The sequence below is a fragment of the Eptesicus fuscus genome, chromosome 8, assembly GCF_027574615.1.
Source record: "Eptesicus fuscus isolate TK198812 chromosome 8, DD_ASM_mEF_20220401, whole genome shotgun sequence".
In the NCBI taxonomy this organism is placed as follows: domain Eukaryota; kingdom Metazoa; phylum Chordata; class Mammalia; order Chiroptera; family Vespertilionidae; genus Eptesicus; species Eptesicus fuscus.
Window position 1 is genome coordinate 66,642,763 of NC_072480.1, and position 24,764 is coordinate 66,667,526.

The window sequence follows — 24,764 nt, forward strand, 5'->3', positions numbered from 1 at the left end:
AGAGAGAGATAGAAACATCAATGATGAGAGAGAATCATAGATCAGCTGCCTCCTGCACACTATCAGCCTGCAACCCAGGCATGTGCCCTGACCAGGACCTCCTGGTTCATAGGTTGGCGCTCAACCACTGAGCCATGCCGGTCAGGCAAACTAAAAAGTTTTGAAGCCTTTTGTGGAACAACAGATGACAGAGCTATGTGTAAAAATATCAGGTGAATCTATACAAACTGTCTTGAGACCTTTAGACTTTTCATGCTATGGTGTATGTTTTAATCACGTGCAAATGAAGGTGTCATTTGATCACTCAGTCATTATTTGATCACAGTTGGTTTTGTAAAGCAAATATATCTTCTCAAATAAAGAATATTGAAAATAACAGTGAAATGTATCTGATCTGTTGCAGTGAAGACTGCCTCAATCCCAACAGAAGCTGGGTAGAATGGACCATTGTTATAAATATCCTAGATTCCCTTTCTAATGAAGAATATACATGCTTCTGTGAACACATATAAGTGCACAAGAAAAAAATATTTAATGTGTCTGAGCCAAAAAAATGAAAAAACTTCACAATGATAGCCCTAGAAAACCAATTTGTTCTCATTGCACAAAATGTAGAAACTATCAACTGTCTCTAATGAATATCAAAAGGAAAGAAAAGCTGTTGCTCACCATTTAGGGAATGGCACCAGATATATTTATTTTATCTTCTCTTCAGAAATCTCAACCAATAGGCAAATCAGCCTTGGGCATGTGCCCTTTCTTTAACTGATCCTATATGCCTTCTATTGCCTGCCTGAACGTGGGTGAGTTATAATCATGTTTATAAAACAGACATGATACTACTTGAACCATCTCTCTTAAAGGTTACTGTAATAATTACTCCAGAAGAATAATGTAGGTATGTCTTGCCAAGCTTACGGTGATATGTAAATATAAGCACTTCTATTAGACTCTGTTAGGTAGGACTTACTCATCTTGCTTAACTGAAATTTTATGTCCATTGATTAGCAAGAAATCAATGGACAACATACCTATAGTCAACAATAATGTATTGTATATTTAAAAGATTTGTTAAGAGAGATCTCATGTTAATATTCTTACCACAACAAAATAAAATTTAGAAGAATCTGTTAGAAAACATAGAGAACAGTAATTAAAACTTTCTTTAAAGTTTTTCTAATGAGTGTTTACACTAGGGAAGGAATGATGTTGGTCTTATCCATATTTAGACTAGTGCAGCTTAGCAAAGTCCTGCCATATAATAGGCATTCAATAGAATGTTACTAAATAAAGGAATAAATTAATTAAATAAGTAATAACATCTTGAAGTTAGAAAAGTATTACCCATAATCTCTAAAAATATATAAAAATTATATTTTATATCATTTCTTCTAGCTTTTATAGGTCCCTCATGAAAAATAATTTTTATAACATGGTAATAATAGCTAACATTTATTATTTATTGAACACACTACCCATTATACTAAAAAAACACCTGATAGCATTATCGCATTTAAAAAACACAACTGCATTTTTAGAAGCTTCTTATATTTTCAGGAAACAAATATGGGAATTGAGATATGGATTTAAAGTGTTATTTAATGCCTAAAATTTGGTTTTAGTTTAATATTCAAGGACAAACCCAAGTGCTATATGCCATCATTTTTTCTTCTTAACTACTTGAAAAATTTTACCTGCAATTGAAAACAATAACAACAAACACTACAAATATTTTGTCATCCTTTCTTTTTTAAAACAGAATATATAATAAGTGAACTATCATTTTCCTTTGTCTTAGGAAAGAAGGGAAGCACAGAAAGGTCAAATAACTTGGCAACAATATCTAGCAGGCTAAAGGAAGATTAATTACCAGAATTCATTCCTCCTTAATTTCTAAACTACTACTTTTGTTACATGCCCTCTCCAAAAAAGTTAATAACGATCATACTAAATATAAAAGTTCAAAAAGTAAATGATCATCTACATTAAGTTGTTACACTACTTTGCAGTTATGATAATGTTAAGGTTTTTCAAATATCAATTATAAAACATTGTCTTCAAATGTTGAACTAGCAAAAGAAAGCAATGCTACACAAAAGTATCTGGTCAACTTTTTAAAACCAAGATGAGTTGGCAAATACTTTAATCCGCCTATGTCAGAAGCAGTTGAAAGAGGAGGAGTTGGTATTGGAAGAGAAGGCAAAGCAAATTTGGATACAGAAAAACACAAGTCCCAGTTATCCTGGGGGAAAACTGAGGAAACTTCATATTCAGGCTTGTTAGACAATTTATGACTGGCTCTATTATGTTTCAATCAATTAATATTAAACTAGTATATACTTAATTTGTAGGATATATCATGGGATATATAAAGAAGTAGAAAATACTATGCCTGTTTTTTAGACTCCTAGAAAATATTAACATGTAATTCTTTACCTACTAAAATAAAATGAGGAAACAGATAAACGAGGAAATGCTGCAGACACACATTATTACAGAAGTTTAGAGTATATATGTCTTCTTTAAGATTTTCAAGACTCAAATGAGAGGAGAGGGGTGGGAAGTAGATTTAATGTGTTCAATATAAAAACAGGCCAGGCTGACTTAAGCATAGTGTCTACATAAAGGAATAAGTGGAGTGTACAGGAGGAGAGGAAGGTCGGGGCCAGATTGCAGAGCTTTGGATTCCAAGCTAGGATTAAAGTGAATCTGCAAGAAAATAGTTAGATTTCTGTTTTGAACCTGAAATTAAGAGAATCAAAGCTATGTTTTAGGATGGCTTCAGGTGAAACATACAAAATACATGACATGCAGAAAGAAACCTGACAGCAGAGAAAACTGTGCAGGCCAGTCAGTCATGATCTATATACATAAAACCCTAATATGCAAATAGACCAAATAGCAGAACAACCGAACAACTGGTTGCTATGACGTGCGCTGACCACCAGGGGGCACACATGGAACATGGCAGGTGTCGGCTGCTGCGGGATGGTGGAGCAGGTGAGTGGGGGCACCAGACCAAGGCAGGGTGCCAGTCACTGTCATCGGGGCGAGCCTCTGGTGGTTACTGAACATTCTTTGCTCCCGTGCACCGCAGTCCCGCCAGGCGCTCACACCAGCTGCCAGTGCCAGAGCCGCCACTCACACCCGCTGCTGGCACCTGGCACTGGCCCCGGCCCCGATCAATCAGTGCCATCAGCAGGTGCGAGCAGGGGCTGCTAGCCCCGATCACCCCTCAGGGCTTCTCCACCTCCGCCTGCTCCTGAGAGGCAATCAGGGCCAGCAGCCGCCTCTCGCACCTGCTGCTGACAACGGCCCCACTCGCACCCACTGATGGTGCCTGCCCCAATCACTCTGGGCTATCAACAGGTGCAAGCGGGGCCAGTGCAGTAAGTGCATGGGAGCTGCGGCAGCGGGAGCAGGGCTGCTCGCAGAGAGGGGACCAGGGGCCGCAGTGGGAAGGGTCGGGCAAGGGCGCAGAGGATGGGCCGAGACCTACCCCTGTGCCCACCGCAGCCTCGAGCCCACAGTTGCTTTCAAGGTGCACGAATTCGTGCACTGGGCCCCTAGTATAAAATAATGAGTGAACAAGACAGGCAGTGAAAGAAAGGGAGAAAAGCACTGAAAGGAAAGAACTGTTGAGACTTGATAACTGGTCGCATATAAAGCAAAGGAAAAGAAATCAAACACCAAAATGTAAAATCTAAATGATCAGGGCGGGAAAAACAGTGCTAATTAAAAATTAAGGAAGCTCAGGAAGAAAGGTCCTGGGAAAAAAACAATTAATTTAGTTTGGGGCATATGGAGTTCTAGGACTAGCAGGCCATCTATGTAGAAATAGGTACTGCCCATGTAAATGGTGCCTGTAAATGAAAGCTAGGAGCACAAGGCCCAAGAGGAACATTTATTATCTATTGCAATGGAGGAAATTCCCAAGAATGGTAGGAAGACTCACAAAGGGCTGAGAGTTTGTCCTTGTGCTATTCCTTTAGGTGGGAGCAAGGAAAAGAAGAGATACTCTAGAGAACTAGTTAGAAAAATAGAGAGAACCATGAGAGCATACTGGTGTTGCAATCAAAAGAGCATGAGTACTGAAAGATAAATGAATTAGACATCAGGGGGGGAAAGTGATGCTCTTACAGGGAGCAGTTTTGCAGAATGATGGTAGCAGTAGCTGAAGCTCAAGAACAGAGTAGACAGTGAGGAATGAAGGCTGAGCATGAAAATCACCAACTATTAAGAAAATTAAAGTAGGGTATGAGAACAGTGGGGGGAGGGGAGGTATCTTCTGTGGTGGAATAAATGACCCCAGGTGTTGGAGTCATTTTTACCTGACTCTATTTCAACCAAGTCACTAACCTGGTATTGCTCAGATAACCACATGAGCAAGAAGGATAGAGGATACCCTCCCTGTCCCTCAATTCCTAAGCCGTATTTAGGAAGAGAATGACCCTAGGAATCTTTTCCACACCTCTTGAACTCTCTGGTGAGACTAAAGATACATAAAGGATTTCTTCAGAGTTAGAATACAATAGCATTTCCTTCTTCCATCTCATGAGAAACCTTAAGTGGATTCTAGAATCAATTACTGTGGGCTGGGAGAAGGGTCAACCATCCTTTTTAAAGACAGACCCAGAGTAACTGGAGCTCCCAAACTCATCAGGCCAGGGATGCACAAGTGCTTCTCTATGACCAGATCCGAATCAGAAAGGAGAGCAAGCAGGCATTGGCCCCATCCATGTAAGTCTCCTGGAGCAAGAGGAGACCTCAGCAAAATGAAGCAGGAGGTACTGTGGTCTAGCGTTTAGAAAGAGACCACCTCTGGCTATAAAAAAAGCATGTGTTCCAGGTCAATGAAATTGTGGGAGAGGAAGCCTACAAAAGCACCATCAGGAGAAAAGGATGAGATTTAACATGTGCCAAGAAGAGAGAAAAGCAACAGAACTAGGCCACACCTGTCTTACCCACCCTCTTACCTACTCGCCACCATTTCAAGGAGTTAAGTGGCAGATGCCAAAGGGAGGATATGTGTATTTGCTCTTGATCCTGGTCTTCCATTCCTCTCCTTTCAAGCTCCAATTTTACTCAAATTTTATGAGAAGAAATGGCCAGGGGACTTACAAATCATAAGGGAATCATTTGCTGTCTCAGGAAGGCAGCGATGAAAGAGGGAAATTCAGAGGTGGCCTTCACTGTATTTCTGATTGAAAAGGACAGAATGATCCACTTTTAAGTGATGGAAAGAGAGCAGTGAGAACAATGACCAGGCTACAAAGGGATAGAATGTGAACTCTTGTTTCACAGCAAGAGTCATTTTGGAATCTAAAGTGATGGGATGAGCTCCACTCAATTAAGCAAACACATAACAAAGAGAAATGAAATAAAGCAGGGTTAGAAGGGAACCAATCCATGTAAGGAAGTAAATTAGAATTACAAAACAGGAAAGAAAACAGACCTTCATGTACAATTGTCTCACTACTCATAGAAATAGCATCCGTAAGGTCTGTGATGGGAGAAGGTTTACCCTTGCTAGTAAATAAGGCAAGATTCCAAAGTAATGCAATTTCCTGGATACGTTTTAAACAATTATCCCATCAAGAAATTCGGCTTCTGGGGCATTCTGGCGCGGAGCTGGGCGGCGGAGTGGGGGTGCAGCTCGGTTTCCCCCATACCTCTCCCCATCGAGGCACGAGCCCCACCCCTTCGCGGGCCAGGCCGACCCCACCGAGTTATCCCCTGCGGCGCGAGCCCTGGGCGGCTCCGGGCGCCCCCAACCCCCAGCAGACCCCCCCCCCCGCACCCCGCATCAAGGGCAGCCAGAGCTCCAAGGCTCCCGGGGGCGACGTGACCCCCGAGGAGGCAGCAGGCGCTTCCCCCGCTAAGGCCAACGGACAGGAGAATGGCCCTGTGAAAAGCAATGGACACTTATCCCCCAAGGGTGAAGGGGAGTCGCCCCCTGTGAACGGAACAGAGGAGGCGGCCGGGGCCACTGGTGATGCCATTGAGCCAGCACCCCCTAGCCAGGGACCTGAGGCCAAGGGGGATGTACCCGCCCCCCAAGGAGACCCCCAAGAAGAAGAAGAAATTCTCTTTCAAGAAGCCTTTCAAATTGAGTGGCCTGTCCTTCAAGAGAACTCCAAAGGAGGGTGGGGGGTGAGTCGTCTGCCTCCTCACCCACAGAGGAAGGAGAGCAGGAGCAGGGGGAGATGGGTGCCTGCAGGGAGGAAGGCACTGCCCAGGAAGGGAAGGCTGTCGCCACCCCGGAGAGCCAGGAGCCCCAAGCCAAGGGGGCCGAGGCTAGCGCTGCCTCCAAGGGAGGAGACACAGAGGAAGAGGCAGGGCCCCAGGCTGCAGAGCTGTCCACTCCCTCGGGGCCAGAGAGTGGCCCTACACCTGCCAGCGAGCAGAAGGAGAAGCCGGGTTGGGACAGGTGGGTGATCTCTAAGCCGCAAAAACTGTGCTGTCCTTGTGAGGTCACTGCCTGGACCTGGTGCCCTGGCTGCCTTCCTGTGCCCAGAAAGGAAGGGGCTGCTGCCCCCTCCCAGCCACGTTCCCTTTCCTCCTTTCCCTCCTGTGGATTCTCCCGTCATCCACCTGGTCTTCCTCTTAAGGCCAGTTGAAGATGGTCCCTTGCAGTTCCCCAAGTTAGGTTAGTGATGTGAAATGCCCCTGCCCCTGTCCCTACCTCTTTCCCTGTCCCCACCCCTACATGAGGCAATTGCTGGTTCCCTCCCCAATTCTTTTCCAAGTAGGTTTTGTTTACTCGCCAAATCCCTGAGCCAGATATGGGGTGCCTACACCCCTAAACCCTGAGTGTCCAGCCTTCCCTGTTTTTAGTCTCGTACTGTGCCTAGTGGCAACTGGGCTAGGGGAGGACACTGCCCTGTCTAGGTTTTTATAAATGTCTTACTCAAGTTCAAACCTCCAGCTTGTGAATCAACTGTGTCTCTTTTTTGACTTTGGTAAGCAAGTATTAGACTTTGGGGTTATGGGGAGGTCTGTAATGTGAAACAACTTGTTTTCTTTCCCCCCTCCCATTGTTGTAAATAACTTTTAATGGCCAAATCCCAGATTTGTACTTTTTTATTTTTTGTCTAACTTTTAAAACCATTCTCTTCCACCTGGTTTTACTGTAACATTTGGAAAAGGAATAAATGTCCCTTTAAAAAAGAAATTCAGCTTCTGGAGGATAATTAGATAAAGAAACACAGCCTTACATGAGTCTCAGAAACTTCTGCTGACAGACCCAAGACCACTATCAAGTGACTTAGTATATGTCTACTTGGATTTAAACCTTACATCTGCAGAAAGGAAAACACTACCCACCATCGCCCAATTTCTAAAGGGCTAATCTTGTGACTGAGTACCCTCATCTACAACTGTAAGTCTTGGTATGTCAATGCATGGGTCTTCTAACCTTTGCCACCCTTATAAGACATAACTGATATGGGACAGATTCTGATAGAGAAAGTAGGTTTTAGAAGATAAAACTGGAATTTGACAATGATAAGAAAATATACTCATTGATGAGAAAAAGTATCCAAGACCATTTAGTTACCAACTGGGACTCGATTTGGGCAAGGCACTCACCCAAATTCCAAATTATTACTGAGTGGTATTTTGATTTGAGAGCATAAGAAATGGTATGAGTTGCTAAAACACAGGAAAAAGTGAAAAGAATATCAAAAACCCAGATCACACATATCCCAAAGGTCTTTTAAGAATAGGTAAAAGAAAAGGCCAAATAGAAGTGCCAGCAATCCATCAAATTTTGCTGTACTGCTTTCCAAACTTAACTTGAGAACTACTGTATTCGATGCTCCAAAGAGTTAACACATCTCCTGAAATTTCTCACGTCTTAAGGAAAACTTATTTCATCCACAAGATATGTTCTAAATTATTATATATCTTACTAGGAATTGCTCATGCTTGAACACAATAGTTTGATCCTCGCCCCAACGATGGGCATGTTTGGGAGGCAACCAATCGATGGGTCTCTCTCATATTGATGTTTCTCTCTCTCTCCCCCCACCTCTACTCTTTCTAAAAATCAATGGAAAAAATATCCTAAGCTGAGGGTTAATAAAAAATAAATTAAAATAAAATTAAGAGTTAATGCTGGTAATACAATAAAATTAGTCTACATAGAACATAATTTAATTGTAATTTGTGTGTTACATAATACCAGGTTTATAAATTAAATTTAGGTTGCTTAAACTTAAAATTTGTTCAAAAGATAAATGTTATTTTTCCCAGTGAAATAACATTTATTTGCCTTAACTTTTTAAAAACGGGATTAACATGTCTCTATCTGAATTTAGTGGTTTGTTTTGAACTTGTTTTCTGGTATATAAGAAAAGGGGAGGATTGGCTTATATAGTAATTAGCATAATAATAAATGCAGTAAGGTTATTGCAAAATTAAGTATTGGCTGGCTTAAAATTGGTATATTTTTCATGACAATAGTATCAGAGTACATGATGGTGGATATTTACAATTTACCATTAGGGAAAAAAATACTCACCACCAGATAGAAATGCATTATACCTAAGAGTAAGTCTTCAGAATAACATTTTTTCTTTTTCTTTTTTATTTAATGTATTTTATTGATTTTTTACAGAGAAGAGGGAGAGGGATAGAGAGTTAGAAACATCGATGAGAGAGAAACATCGATCAGCTGCCTCCTGCACGCCCCCCACTGGGGATGTGCCCGCAACCAAGGTACATGCCCTTGACCTGAACCGAACCTGGGACCCTTCAGTCCACAGGCCGACGCTCTATCTACTGAGCCAAACCAGTTAGTGTGAGAATAACATTTTCTATAAGTAGATTATTTTGATAGTTACTGAACGTAGACTATTTCAATAGTTTACTGATGGTTTTAATGCCACCTTTTTTCCTTTTCATATTCATGTGCATATCTAATCAATAGAGTCTCCAACTACCTATCTTGTGAAAATGTGTATTTTTTCCATCTATACTTGCATTTTTTTCATAATTGGTTCCTGGCCACAAGGAAAGGTAGAGCTTCATGCAAGAAATAAAATTTTTTGATGAAGCTACTAGTCTGCAGAGTTTCTGGAGGGATCACTTTTAGTTTTCTCTTTTCTTTTTTTTTTCCTCCCAGCTTTTTAAGTTGGGTTCACCAGTGTCCCTCCCTGCTCCAGTTCCCCGGCCGGTTATGCCAATAGCTAAGAGCACAGGTAACACATTTCTCTTGTGTTAGAGAAATGGGGGGCAGGAAGCAAGGCAGCCATGGATCCCGCTGCCCTCTCACCCCTCCTGCTGACTACTGCTTTCTTCCTGGTGCCACTCTCATCTCAGTATTGTCTTAGCTCCCTTTTAGGGCTGTGCCCTTATCCTAAACATTGGCCTGCTAGCCTAGGACTCGAACAGCTTGCCTATTGCTTGTCATCTCTTGCTCCCTTGTACTTCCATCAGAGGACTGAAGTCGCCATCTCTTGCTCCCTTGTACTTCCATCAGAGGACTGCGCGTGTATGGGAAGAATATGGCAGCAAATGGATGACTCCAGCATCCCCCAAGCCTGTGCCCCCAAAGTGACAGCTGTCTCAGTAAATTATTTATTCCACCCATTGTATGCTGTGGACAGTGTCCGAGAAACTGCACATGAACTTGTGAGGGATGTGCTCTTGGTTTCATTAACTGTATGGAGGATGTGAACGCTAATGTAAAAATTTAATGATTAAGCAGGTTTGGGAAAAATCCTATTGAAGTAAAAGTAATAAAACTAAACATAAAATGATAATGCTAAGAGTTTAACCACCTGTAATCCATGGGTGTAGGTTGTACCTCATACAACCATATTGGTATAGTTTTTACCTGGAAATTTGTTTTTCTGGAGATAATTTTAATATTCTCAAAACAGAACATGATCTGAAAATTAGAAACCATTTTCCTCATTCATCTGCTCATTTAATAAATGTTGCCTCCAAGGCATAAAGTAATTGTCATGAAATGCAAATATAATTATCTCACCACACTATTGGAAAGATTTCAGTAGCTCCCTAACACTCTCCAGATAAAACTCAAAGCATGACATACTTTTGCCTGCCTAAGATCTGGCCTTAGCCTGCCTCCAGGTTGATACCACCACTCATGAACATGCATACTCTCACACACAGACTGAATACTCAGTTCTTGAGGGCACCATACTTCCCTTTGTGAGCACAATTTCCCCACTTCCACCCAGATAACTTTAACGAATCGAACTGTTGTAGGCTCATCTAGCACAACTTCATCTGTAAAAAATTCCCTATGGCCTCAATGCTCCAGTCTCTATTAGATACACTCTTTTCTTGCTTTTGTAGCAACCTGTGTATACCTCTCTCACAGCACATATTCCATCCCACTATTCATGTCTATTTGCTTATCCCTGGATGTATTGCTCCTGTGGAAGCCCTATCCCAACCCAGCTATTTGAAGGTAGAACTTTTCTGTTTTCACAACCCCCAGACCTAACACAGCTCCCAGACATTCTAGGTTCTCCATAAATGTTTATTATATGAGTGAATAAATGAGTGAATGAAATTTGAATTACAGAAGATAAAAGATAAAGCACTGAACATCTTATACAATGATGTTTCTATTGTGCCCACTGCATGTCTTTGCTCTGAAAAAAAAAAAAATCAGGAGCATTTTTTTCTGCATCTTTTAAAAACATAAATGTAGTGTAGTGGCTGCTTCCTCAGACTCCACCAGGCAGAGGGAGCTATTTCTCACCTTCTCTACAAGGATTGCTCTGCCCTTCCTTTTCTGGGGGCTCTGTAATTTACAAGTTGGTTAAGTGTGAGTTCATCACTAGAGATGCCCTAGGTCTTCCTTCACTGGGGGTGGGGGTAGAGGAGGAAGAGGAGGAGGAGGAGGAGAAAAAGAAGGAGTGGTGAAGAAAGACGAAAGAGAAGGGGGAGGAGGTGGAAGGAGAAGAAGAAGAGGGGAGGAGAGTAGAGAAGGAGGGGAAGAAGAAAGGGCAGGGAGAGGAGGAGGAAATTAAAAGAAGAAAGAGAGGGAAGAGCCAGGCGAGGAGAGGAAAGCAGAAGAGAGAATAATTTTAGGCAAATTATTTTTAAGGCACCAGTTGAAGCCTAATTACCTTTTGTATGGGTAATTGACACTCAAAACCTCAGTTATTTTTATCTCAAGTAAAAACTAAATCTCAAGTACAAAATCAATTGGGTCACCATTGGTTATGGTAACCCAACCACACATTCTGGAAAACAGAAAGTTGGAATATCAAATGAAGATACTTAAGTGTAGGGCAAAGTGATATCCTAACAGGCACTATGATGGCCGGATGCCAGTTTGCTGGCCTGCCTTGAGCTACTTTGTGCTGAGCTTTAATGATATTCCCAAAGGGAGCATCACCAATACTGTATGTTTTCATTTCCACTGCAAACTTTCAGTTGTCTCTCTTCTCCAATTCACTGCAGCATACTAGGGCAAGTAAAAATAAAAATGTTGTTTCCCCTCTTTCACAGTGACTAATGCTCATGGCACTGACAGATGCCAAGAAGTAGAATGAACACCGGAATTGAGAGGTAAACTGGCCATATTTGAAGACATTCTGTAAATAGCCTGGCTCGTACCCAGCAGCCTGCAGTATCCCCAGTGCATCCTGTCCTTTCTCACTGTCTTATGTTTAGATGTGCTGATCCCTCTGCTTACAACGTTTTTCCTTGTCTCTTGCCCCATCTCTGAATGACACCTACTGTATTCCATGTCTCTGCCGAGCAGTTACTTCCCCAGGAAGCCTTTCCTAATTCCTCAAAAGAAGCGAGAGGCCCCTCCTGGGTGCTCCCATAGCACCCGCTACAGTAATTCCCTGTTTTTCAGGTCTCCCTCCCAATACATTGTCAGATACTCAGGGGCCAAGACTGTGTTCATAAGAGAAACTCAGAAATATCTGGGGGGAGGGAGGGAGGACAATTTAGACTGTTCTTACAAACAAAATTCATGTAATTTTATTTTAGATCAGTATCTGAGGGAAATAGCATCAATCCCTCAGGAAAAGGACAAAGGGACCACCCATTGGAACAGTCTTACCAGTACAACAGGACACAAGTAAGCACCAAAAACGAAGCAAAAGTCCTGCATGAGGCAATTAGAAGATTTTGAGAAATATTTAAGGAGGTTTACCCTTAGCTTCTTGGCTGGTTTAACAACTTTTAATTCAGCTTGGCTGCAAGTTGTAGAGAAAAATCTTTGAAATATTTAAACCAATAGCAGTGTAACCAGTTATAAAGAAATGGGGAGGGGGGGGTGAAAACCAAATGTAACATCTTTAAAGAATAATAAATTAGCTGGAAACAGCATCCAAAGAGCAGTTCCCAAGATATCACTATGTAATTATAGCTCATCAGCATATGTCTCGCATATTCCAAAATAACCCGTTACACTACCCTCTTTCTCCCAAACTGGGAAAGGAAGATGACAGCAGGCTTCAAAAATGCAAACTAAATGGTTCTTTAATAACAGAATGCTTTGAATGTCCAATATTTTCTAGAAGTACATCATACCTAAAAAATCTGAAAGCGTATTCCCAGAATTCAAATTACACTTAGTCGATTTTCAAGGATTTTTATAATGCTTTGGAAACAAAATAAACTTTCCTGTCAAACTTCAAAATAAAGAAGAGATTATTCCCTAAAAATCAAGTATAACTATCAGGTTTTATTGAGTCCGGGACGTGGAGGAGTCTTTCTGCCCTTGGCTTCATCGGTGTGATCGTCCAACATGATGCACTGATGACATGAACAGCTTCGTCAGTGAGGGGTACCAGGAGACATGGAGGGTTGATATCCATTTCCGTCCCCTGGTGATCGGCTGCCTAATTATCCCTAGAAGCAGGTGGCTCATGTGTTCCCTCAGTACCAGCTGTAGCTGAGGCCTGGGCAAATTTCACTGGACAACTAGATTTGAACATTTTAAAGCAGATGCTAATCTTTAGTATCACAAAGTTGGGGAAAACTGCTCCTCATAAAAGTGCAAAAAATACTTGCACTCATTTTAATATTTTAAATGCTTAAGATAAAGTATTCTGAGGTTTATACATTAAACAATAAACAATTAAAATACTTAAGATGAAATATTTAGGTTAACACACTAAAACTTTTCAGAAGCAGTCATTTGCCATCTAAAATAGAAACATTCAAAATCCCTATTTACTACCTATTACTTCTTAGACCTCCCTTTCAAGTGATGAAATTCAAAGAAGTTTTACTTCTGATTCCTTGCGCATTCTGTCCCTTCGAGAATCTATGTATAGGAAAATGGTGGTATAATCCCTGTTGCTAAGAATCTTTCAGCCTTACTGTCTCTGGATAGGTAGTTGTTCATTTAGATCATTTAGGTGGGGAATTTTTTTCTGCCAAGGACCATTTGGATATTTATAATATCATTTGCAGGCCATACAAAATTATCAACTTAAAAATTAGCCTGCTATATTTGGTCAAACATTTAATTAACTCACTCCTAATGCCTTGGCAGGGCCAGATCAAGGTATTTCACGGGCCTTATATGGCCCGTGGGTCGGACACTCCCCAACCCTGATTTAGATAGTCTTTATAAAATTCCTAGCACAGGGGATTACTTATGATAGTTTTATGTAAATATATCTCTAGGAAAGCTTTATGCCTTCTTTTATTATATCAAGTAACAATGATCCAATATAGACAATTATAACAATTAAGAGGTAGGCATATGTTAGGTATCAAGCACTCAGAAATAACACATTTCCATTGGTTTTTGGACTGTTCATGAGCTCTCAATGGTTCATTTTTTTTACCTGTACTATATCTGTGTTTTCATTCCTCTTAATAATCAGTTATTCATTTTTAAGTAGCAGATTTGATAGCTATTCCTTTGAGATTATGTAAGATGGACTTAACATCATTCTCAAGATAGGGCAATAAAGGATAAACAGTGAAAAATTACATAGTAGGATTTGATTTAAAAAACTAAGATTCTGTCCCAAGTGCTAAGGGTTTATATATCATGTTTTCTTTTTCACTTAAAAAACTTAAGAGGCATTCATAATAAAGATAATGTCTATTGTGCATAAAGATTATGGAGAGAGATTATGAGGTTAATAAATTCCAGTATTCTCATTTTATGTGAACTTTTACTAAAATATATACTAACATATTTTTTTTTACTTTATCAGTATTGATATGTTAGACCCCATATATTTCTATGGAATCTGAAATACCATTCTGTTTTTGGATAATAAATATTAGTAGAGATAAAAATGTTTCTAGTAAAGTGCTTTTGGATATAATATTGTCTTTAATTTATAAACTATTACTAAAATTCAGATTTTTTAATTCTAAACTCAAAGGAAACATTACAATAAACACTCTTACATGGTGAAATAATTTACTCTGTAGTATGTGGTTTAGCTTAAGGTAATAACATAAAGTTCAAATTTTAAAAATAAAAATTCATTGTAATATTAAAGAAGAATAAATCAGAAGCTTTGGCTCAGTCTTTCAAAACATGGCTGCGTATCAGAATCACTGGGCCATTAGTTGCTTATAAAAACATCAATCTATGTGCCTATATACTTACAAGATGTATATGAAGTTATAAACACATACATATGGTTATAAGAATATATATGTACATACATACATATAGTACTTATATATGTACTATTTATCTTATAAGGGTAAGTTCCCATATAACCCCAAAAGATTTTTCCAGCAGACCTGGGGTAATTCTGGCAATCTGGATTTTTCAAAGAGCTTCCTATGTACTTCTGAGATTCAGCTGGTTAGGGGAACCAACTTTTGGTGTTTGAATCATAGCTCTGCCATTTACCAGTTCTAAGGCATTGGACTAGCAACTTAAGACTGTCTAACCTTCACTATACTCATCTATAAAATGAAGGAAAAATACCTTTCGTATGAGTCTTACTAGGATTACGTAGGATAATGAAATGTTGAGCACTGATATCAACACAAAATTGATGCTCAAAAAAGGTTTACAGCCTTTCTTCTCTTTCCCTAAAACTAGCCTCTACAATTGACATGGAGGCACACTTCCAGTTCTCTTACTTGATGAAATAATATTATGTAGGTTTCCATTTAAAGCATAAAAGCTGGCCAAAAATAATTTGCTGCCTATGTCAAATGATTGAGCTATATGGCCCCCAGGCCATCTGTGTTTGTTCTAGGTGGATTTTAGACACTACAAAAATACTTATATAAACCAAATCAAGTCTAAGGGCCTCACATGGCCCCATATCATTCAGGGTTCCAGCAGAGAACTATACACTTACATTGGGTAATTTGAGAAGGGGGTTTATAAAGGAATTGTTTATAAGAGTCTGGGTAGGATGTACAGAAATCACAAGGGATGGTAACTACCCTGGAGCTAAAGGTGGGGGCCAGGGAGCAACACACCTGAGTCAAAGGGGCAAGGTAGTGAATAATTATACAAACCTGGAGTCAGAGGGACACCCTAACAGAACCTATGACTTGGTCAAGAGACCCAGCTGGCCCACACTGAGCATTCAGGAAGACAGTGTGAGGAATAAGCCCCCAACCTCACTCTTCTCTCTCTTGCTAGTTGCTTGCTGATGCTCCCCATTCATCAAAGGCCAGTATCAGCCTCCCAGGGCAGGATGAAGAGGTGAGGGGAGATGGGAGGAGAAAAGGAAAGGCATCCTGAATAAACCCTAAGTCATTCTTTCAGAATCACAAAAGAACATAGTCCCTTACATCAAAGTTTTAAAAATAGTTCTAATATTTACTTGCATCTTTTGAAAACATTTAAAAAGCCAAATCCATAACCAAAAATAATTTTAAATAATTTTTATCTCTTTCCCTCCCATTCTCAAAGTCTCCCTGCAAAATGAAGTCTTCACCACCCTGTATTTCTCTATTATTTTTTTTTCTGTTAAGTAAACATTGGCTCTTTCTGGTACAAACTCCTCAACCCCATTTCAGTTCCCTCCATCAGCATTTCTGCTTTGCAACTGTTCAGAAACAGAACTGGCAGGTTCATTATCTCTTTTAGCAAACACAGAGGAAGGTGAGGTTAAAGGGAGAATAGCTGCAAGCACTAACATGTAAGTATGTTCTTCTGTTTATAATGCGTAGTTAAAAAAAATAGAAGCTCATCTGGAAACAATGCAAGCAGAAAGCAAATCTCTTATTGTTGTCTGTAAGTTATGACTTGAATTTTTTCCATATATAAAATGGAAAACGTTCCCATATATAATATAAATATTGACTGTATCTGATATATGCATTGCAAATGGTAGCATTCAAAACTTTCATATGTTGTATTCTACTTGATTCTCACAAAATAGTCCTATAAGGTAAGTAGGAATTTTTATCCTCTTAAGACTAAGAAAGTTAAATAAATAAATAGAAGAACCATAGCTGGTAAGGAGAGAGTCAAATAAGAATCCAGAAAACATACATATGTAAATTTGTCTCTAAGAACTATATGTATACACACACTACCATATTTACTTAGATCTAGTTGTTCATTTATATTGATTCAGCACTAATCTTTCACATAGAACATATTTTGATTTATCGCTTGTTTGGAATATATAATACAAATACTTCAACTGCCTTTTCTAAAGAAAAATAATGAGATTTCTTGGGAAATATACAAACAAAAACATTTGTTTACTCCCTGCATTGTCATTTACATAAAAAAATTAATAAGAACAAAAATAAGATATAATTGCAATCACAACAAAATTAGGAAACTACAGCAACCCTAAAAAACAGACTAAGAAACCTATTGCAAAATACTACAGAATTGGGATAAAATGAGAAAATAAATTGTGGGCAGTTCATATTTTTCTATATCTTGATCAAGATGACAATTTCTTAAAAGTCATCTTTCAAAAAGTCCTACTTAGTGATCCTTTACTTGAGAAGGACCAAGCTCAACTTCCACTCCCCAGAACAGCAGAAGGGACTGGACTAAAGAAGAATTATACACATTGGCCATTGAGGGGTTTTTCCCATTAAAACTCCTAATGCCAAGAAACTGTTCAAGATAGAGTTGGGAGGGCAGAAGAGAGAGGTTCACTCCTCCCTGTAGTCACTGACCCGATTCAGCAAATGAGTGATAAACAAACACTAAATTACAAAATAAAACTCATGTGATTTAAATGTTCAGTAACAACAAGCCTAATGCTCTGTGTGGGTGATCTGCTCATTTCAAAGAAAGAATATAGAAGAGAGAGAGAAAGAGAGAGAGAATATCAAAGATCACAGAACTGCCCCTAATAAGCAAAAGCAAATTTAAACCAGATGATATGTGGATACTTGACAAAGAATTTTAAAAATAGATCAAAGAGATAAAAGGAAGATCAAAGGTAACAAACAAAGATAAAAAGTGAACAGACCAATTTTAGGAAAGAAAATTTAAAATATCAGTACTGCCATTTTCAATAGAAATCTACAGCAAAGAGTAGAATACATAATGTTGAAACCAGTAAGAAACATAAAGAACAGGCTTGAAAAGCAAATCACACAAAATAAAAATAAAAGTATAAACTCACTGAAGAGAAAATAACAGCTACATAAGATAAAAACATTCAAATGTGTTAAACTGATATTCCTGAAATGAACAAAAAAAATGGAACAGAAAAAAAATCAAAAGATTCAACCAAAAAAAATCTTTTTTTTTAAATCCTCATCTGAGGATATGCTTTTATTGACTTTTAGAGAGAGAAGGGGGAGAGAGAGATTTGTTGCCTCCCATGTGCACCCTGACCTGGGATCACACTCACAACCTAGGTGTGTGCCCTGAATGGAAATCAAGCCTAGACCTTTTGGTGTAGGGGAGGATGCTCCAACTAACTGAGCCACCCAACCAGGGCAAGAAATCTTTCTTAAAATAAAGGATGATTTGAAATTAAACAGTCATGCTATATTTACAATAAATTATGCAAAAATATTAACATTTAACATTATGGTAAAGTTACTAAACCTCAAGGCAACCAGCAAACTTCCTATCAAAACTATTGGCTTAGAATAATACCCATAAACAAGAAAACTAATTTTGAATTCAACCATACCTTAGTCTTCTCTGTTTCTCAACAAAGGAGACTGAGATTTTTCCATCTTTGTACTGCCAAAATCTGACACTGCTTAGCACAGTGTAATGCAGAAAAAGCAAATTAGGAGTATTTCACACAGGACTTAAACATTTTCACACCAACTTTCAATGTGCAATATAGTGAAAACAATGCCTACAAAATTCTAACAGAAAAAAATGTGTCTCCCAGATTTTATACCCAGCTATGATTTTGAGTCAAGTAAATAGACAAAAGAAAAGAATGTTGAAACATTCATGGGCATAAGGAACCTATAGGCAATTCTTTTTAAAATGTATACATCATACATATAAATATTATATATTACACACATATATTTCCAACCAAGTGATAAACCAAAATGAAGGATTAGTGCTAAAGCAATATAAATGAAAAACTAGATCTAAGTAAATATAAGAATTATGGTTACAAAACACAATGCAAATATTATAATCATTGGTAATGTAAAATATTAATGTAAAACACTAAAATTAGGAAGTAAAAGAAAATATAAACTTAACACTGCTCTCATTTTCCAATTGTATAAAGTTAATAATCAAGAAATGGTTATTCAAATTCATTATATGACACTATTAAGCAAACTACTAAAAGAAACTGGTTAGGTTAGTCAACATTTTCTATGTCCTCAAAAGCACAAAAAAGAACAAAATTGTAGTCAACTTTGCTAAAATAAGATTAGAAGGGAAGCAATAAATCATGAAATACAGCATTCCAAGACATCAGAATAGAACCAAACACACATAAGAAATCAATAAATGTAAATGGAATGAAAATTATTATTAAAAAAAAGTAATGGTGAAAAAAATGAAAGCAATATAAATGCCCATCCTTAAAAACACAAAACTGTAAGCACTTTGAGGACAGGAACCTATCTATTTGTCTTGTTTTATTTTGTTTTTGTTAATCCTCACCCGAGGATACTTTTCCATTGATTTTTTGTGTTTTTTTTTAAGGAGAGTGGAAGGGAGAGGGAAAGACAAAGAGAAACATCGATGTGAGAGAAACACATCGATTGGTTGCCTCCTGCACAAGCTCTGACCAGGGCCTGAGCCAGGGAAGAGCCTGCAACCAAGGTATGTGCCCTTGACTGGAATCGAACCCGGGACCCTTTGATCCACAGGCTGACGCTCTATCCACTGAGCCAAGCCGGCTAGGGCTATTTGTCTTGTTGGTTACTACATCCCTAAGCACCCAGCATAAATCCAGGCACATTGATCATTAACTAACCTAATGGTTAGTGGAATAATCACTGAGGAACTAAATGGCTAGTGGAATAACATAATAATCCATACAATGAAATAATGTGTAGCTTTGAAAAACAGTAAGTTCTAAAACTAACTAATATGAAAAGTTTTGCATGATGTTTTAAGTCAAAAGAGAACACTATCATCTCATTTGTATAAAAAACAAGCATAAACTGATGAACAAAAATAGACCCAAAGACATAGAAGCATCAAACAGACTATCAAACCTCAAAGGGACGGGGAGGAGGGGGGAGATGAACCAATGAATTCATATGCGTATATGCATAACTCATGGACACAGACTATAGGGTGGTGAAGGCCTAAGGTGGGGGGCAGGGGGTGGGGTTGGAGAGGTCAATGGGGGGGAGGGGACATATGTAATACTTTAAACAATAAAGATTTTTAAAAATAATAAAATAACTTCAAAACAGGGGAAAAAACAAGCTAGATAAATACTATATATAAGTTATTATGGGTGCTATTACATTGCATATGCAATGTCGTTTATACAGGAAAATGTCTAGAATAATATATATGAATATATATAAAAATCTCAGTAGAGGTTCTGATGGAGACAGAGAATGATGGCAGAATGATTTCATTCTTCATTTCTGACCTGTCATTCTAACATTTTTGCAATTAACATGTTAACTTTACAATTTAAATCATTTAGATTAAAAATAAATAAAGGCTACAAATGTAATCAGAAATTTTCTATCATTATTCCTGACATCACTCAAATATTTGGGAAACAACATACTATATTTAATTAAGAAAAATCTTTACATCATAAGCCTGACTAATCTTATAAGTGTAATGATAAACTCACCATAGTAACCAATTTTATCCCTTCATAAATAAGAAGATGGTTTAATCAGTCACCAAAAAGATAGAGATAACCTTTAGGCTGATGAGATAAGCTTCAGATTTTATGCCATACCACCTAATAGAGCAATCTGGAGAGATAGACCTTCTCATTAAATATTCAATAACATTAAACTGAGAAAAACATACTTCAATTGTAACGTTGGCTCATACAGAAAAGGTGGTTTGAAGCAGTCAGTAAACAATTTGTTAGGCACAAATATGCATAAAATTGAAAACAATTAATCAGAAAGAGAAAAAGCCCCAAAGTGCTAGGTAGAGTCCAACGAGATATATGTGAACTCATCAGTTAAGGCAATTTCTGTTAGTATACCGCATACTACATGGATGAGCATGCAAACTACAAGTGTAAAATAAAATCCTTTTTATGAGCTCTAAAAATGTCTCCAGGTCATCTAACATTTATTGAATGGCACTACACAGAAAGCACTATTCTAAATACTTCCTAGTGTTAACGCATTTACTTCACACAAAAGCACATACACACACAAAACTATGCAGAGGAAGAGGCAGTCATCGTCATTATGCACATTTTAGAAACGTGAAAACTGAGGCACAGAAATGTTAAATAACTAGCCCAATGCCACACAGATATTGCATGGTACAGCCAGAATTGGAATTATGTCACACAGACAGGGGCCCCACTCTCTCAACCACTGTACTACATGCATCTTATTTTAAAATAAAGGGGGAAATTCATCTGAGATATTTTTATATTCTAGTTTTAAATTTATTTTGACCTAATAAAAATATATCTGAGTTCAAAGAAGTACATTTTTTTTAAAATAAAGCAGATTAGCTTGTCACTGCAGAAATCATACCTTAGTACCTGTCAAGAGACAAATAAAAACCAGTGACATGGGAGCTACATCCCATGTTTAACCTTAGAAAAAGGCAGACTTTCTTTTCCCTTAGCTGAAGGAACTACATGGTTCTTTACTGCATTGTATTATCTTAAAAAAAAAATGTAGCAATACTGGACATATGGTGTAGTTCAAACCCCTGCTGAGGAACTGTTGGACAGGAATACTATAAAATATACCTAACTTGGCTAATAATAGCAAACCACTGATCCTTCAACTAATGGTGTTTATAGGAAATAGAATTCACGAGAAAAAGAAATAGCAGCATGAGGCAGAATTAATCCACAACATGCAATTTCCTTCTCTGTGCATAGCCTTCACTGAGAGGAAATCTGAAGACTCACCACCTGTTCAGATGTGCCTTTCCTAAGATTCAGAACGGCCTGCCACCAAAATGACTACAGGCATTCATTTATGCCACATAATAAAGGTAAGCATTGTGTTTGCTGAAAGGTAAATTTTGTTATCTAAGGAATGAAGTAAAAATTAGTTACATTCTCAATTCTTGGTCTCTTAATTTTAGTAACAGGTATTTTCTGTGTACCAGTTTAGAACATCTGAAATTTAATCTGCAATCGTAGTGATTTTTAATACTTTATTTATAGTCAATCTGTGTTTCCAATGCACAGGAAATGCTTTACTCATCTTAAAATTCTTCGCCTTTCCTTTCTTTTGGTGCAGGTCCAGTTTTAACACCCCTTTCAACTAAATGTTTCTTTCTCTGCTCTTTTCCTCCCTTCTTGGTTCTTTCATTTATTCCTAATAACTCCATACTTTGCACAAGGATTAACTATTTTCTTCATGGTGTAACCTTATAGGTAATACTTTCTATGATATCTTGCAGAAGCCACTCATCTGACTCTTGACACACCTCTCTTCGGTCAGTCTTAAATTACAAATGATTCATCTTTGATATTTTTTTAATTAGGAAATATGCAAAATATACTATCAAATGAATTTAAATCATGATGTCTAGACTAGGTGCTATTAAGGACTTGTTTTTTCACAATTTCTGAAAATGTTTCATTTAACACTGGATTTTCCCCCTAACGCTTCCATTTAAAATAACATTGGAAATATTTGAAAAGTAAAGAAGATAAACATGAATTTGAGAGTAATGAGGTAAACATTCACACATGCAAGCATTCCACTGGAGTAACTGCCAATAATTCCAAAGGCTTACATGAACAGGTATTCCTGCAAAGAACGCCAGATACAGATTTTCTGTCTCAGACTTCTATGACTGATGAAGGCCTAGTTTTAAAAATGGTACTTGTAAAGTCCTGTCTTATGATTTGAGTCCAAATTCTGGATCCTCAAATGAGAGTTCCCTTACCAATTTCCACCTCTGCCTAGCCCAGTAAACTACTCTGCCTCCAATCTAACTTCCTTTAAAATCATCCCAAGACTAATAAAAAGGAAGAATTATTTTTAAAACATTTTGTATATTAAATTTCAATTGTTCTAAATTCACTTTGCTAAGTGAATTGAACAGACATAATCCCAGCTGTGTGTCATTTACAGTATAACAGAAAATGATGACCTGGACTGGGATAGTAAAAATGACAGAATGAGACCACTGATTGTTCATGTATAAAAGCAACATATTATCACCCTAGCTGGTTTGGCTCAGCGGATAGAGCATTGGCCTGCGAACTGAAGGGTCCCAGGTTCTATTCCAGTCAAGGGCACATGCCCAGGTTGCAGGCTCAATCCCCAGTAGGGGGCGTGCGGGAGGCAGCTGATCAATGATTCTTAACCTTGATGTTTCTCTCCCTCTCTCTCTCTCTCTCTCTCTCTCTCTCTCTCTCTCTCTTTCTCTGTCTGTCTCTCTCTCTCTCTGCCTTCCCTTCCTCTCTGAAATCAATAAAAATATATTTTTTAAAAAAATTTTAAAGCAACATATTATCAAATTGAATTGAAGAGAAATGAACAGTAAAAAAACAACTTGCATCATACATACTTCTTGAGCTACAATCTTACTACTATACAAAGACAAAAGTGGAATATACTAATATTAAGAAGCACTATCTCTTATATAAAAGGCCCATGGCCATGATGGACCAAACAAGCAGCAGCTCTCGCAGCAGATGGGGTGGAGAGCTACGAGCGGCGATGGGCAGGGTGGCCAGCTGAGGCAAGAGGAAGCGAGCTACTTGCGCACGATTTTGTGCGCACTGAGCCTCTAATAGGATATAAAATTATAATGAACTTTGGAGTCAGTCTTGATAAAATAGTTTCCAGCAAATTATTCAATCTGATTAATAGTTTCCATTGGTAACATGGAAATTCCAGGTTGTCCTGAGGATTGCATGGGATAATTCAAGTGAATACCATTGCACAGATAACTTGTTGAGATAAGGTCTCAATAATTGTGCTTTTACCTTAACTCCTGAGTCTTACTAAGTAGGGCTTTCTGGTTATATGTATAGTTCATTGTCACTAAATCAAAAGCACTTCAGCAAAGATCTCTTAGAATCTCCACCAAACTACTGACATATTTAGACTGTGGAGCCTTTCTTATAATCTATTACATTTGCTGCAGGCCATCAAACAAAAATTCCGCAGCTCTGTGAATACTGTTTGTTCACCATCAGTTCAAAGAATTCTTTATTCTTTGGAGAAGCATTTTAAAGCCTCTGGTGCATCATGCAAGTTGCTTAAAAAACACATACCGTAACTGTCATGGCATACATAGTCAATTTTTTTCTAAAATTCTGCAAAGAAATCTATGTATTTGGCCGTTAGTGATTTTAGAAAAAAATTTTATTTAAGCAACGTCTTATATAAGCACCTAGAAACACATGAATGATGTGTTTTGTTACTAACAAGACATTTTAAAGTTGACAGTGAGTGATGAAAAGAATTAGCAGTTACAAGACCTTAGTGTCGCCATTAATAACAGGATAATGTGACTTTGAATAATTTGGTGGCATGTTTATAGGTATCTATGCTAATTACCACCCTTATAAAATTAATGGAAGTCAAAAAATATTGATTATGAACCTAATGATGCTTTCTAAAGACCTATCAACCTGGAAAGATGAGGCAAGGGTTAATACTTTGCCAGTCTTTTTTATTCATTTTTTAAAGTCAATTACTTTATCTATACAGTTATTTTTATAGATTAATTTTATCAACTGACACATTACCAGAATATGGCCAATTTACCAACCTTATTTTTAAGCAGATGCTAGACAACAGAGAGATTGTAGCTGATGAAATTCTATTTTAGAATGACTGTCAAGAAAATCTATTTTAGAAATCATTTCTGACTTTACACAACCTATTTTAAACAATCACAATGTCTATTTGCCTTAAATGTATACATTCCATTTTAATCCTAAAGTTGTGTTTAAGCAGAAAGTTATTCAAAACTTGGAAAAAATAAATGCACTCCTTATCACATAGGGGAGACTCCTCTGCCTCCTCTGAGGAATGTCCAATGGACTCAGTGCCCAAATCACATGTGGGAGCAGCATGTTGGTCCCAGGCCATGCCAGCTGGGGTTATTTAGAAGACTTCTCATAAATTGAACTCACAGTAGAACATGTAGCCTGCAGGCTCACTCTTCCTTGTCCCAGGGGGAGGGACCAGGAAGAGCTCTAGGGAGTATCAGGAGGCCAGCCCCAGGCTCTGCTCTGCTGCCTCCCATTATCCTGCTGGAG

The 24,764-nt window shown here is 38.2% G+C and overlaps 1 protein-coding gene and 1 pseudogene across 2 annotated transcripts in view; one reads left to right on the plus strand and one right to left on the minus strand.

The window, feature by feature from the left end:
- FGF14 (fibroblast growth factor 14) overlaps positions 1-24,764 on the minus strand; it is a 570,035-nt gene that overhangs the window by 417,368 nt on the left and 127,903 nt on the right. The gene's annotated exons all lie outside the window — the stretch shown is intronic.
- LOC129150077 (MARCKS-related protein-like) overlaps positions 5,509-24,764 on the plus strand; it is a 139,781-nt pseudogene continuing 120,525 nt past the window's right edge.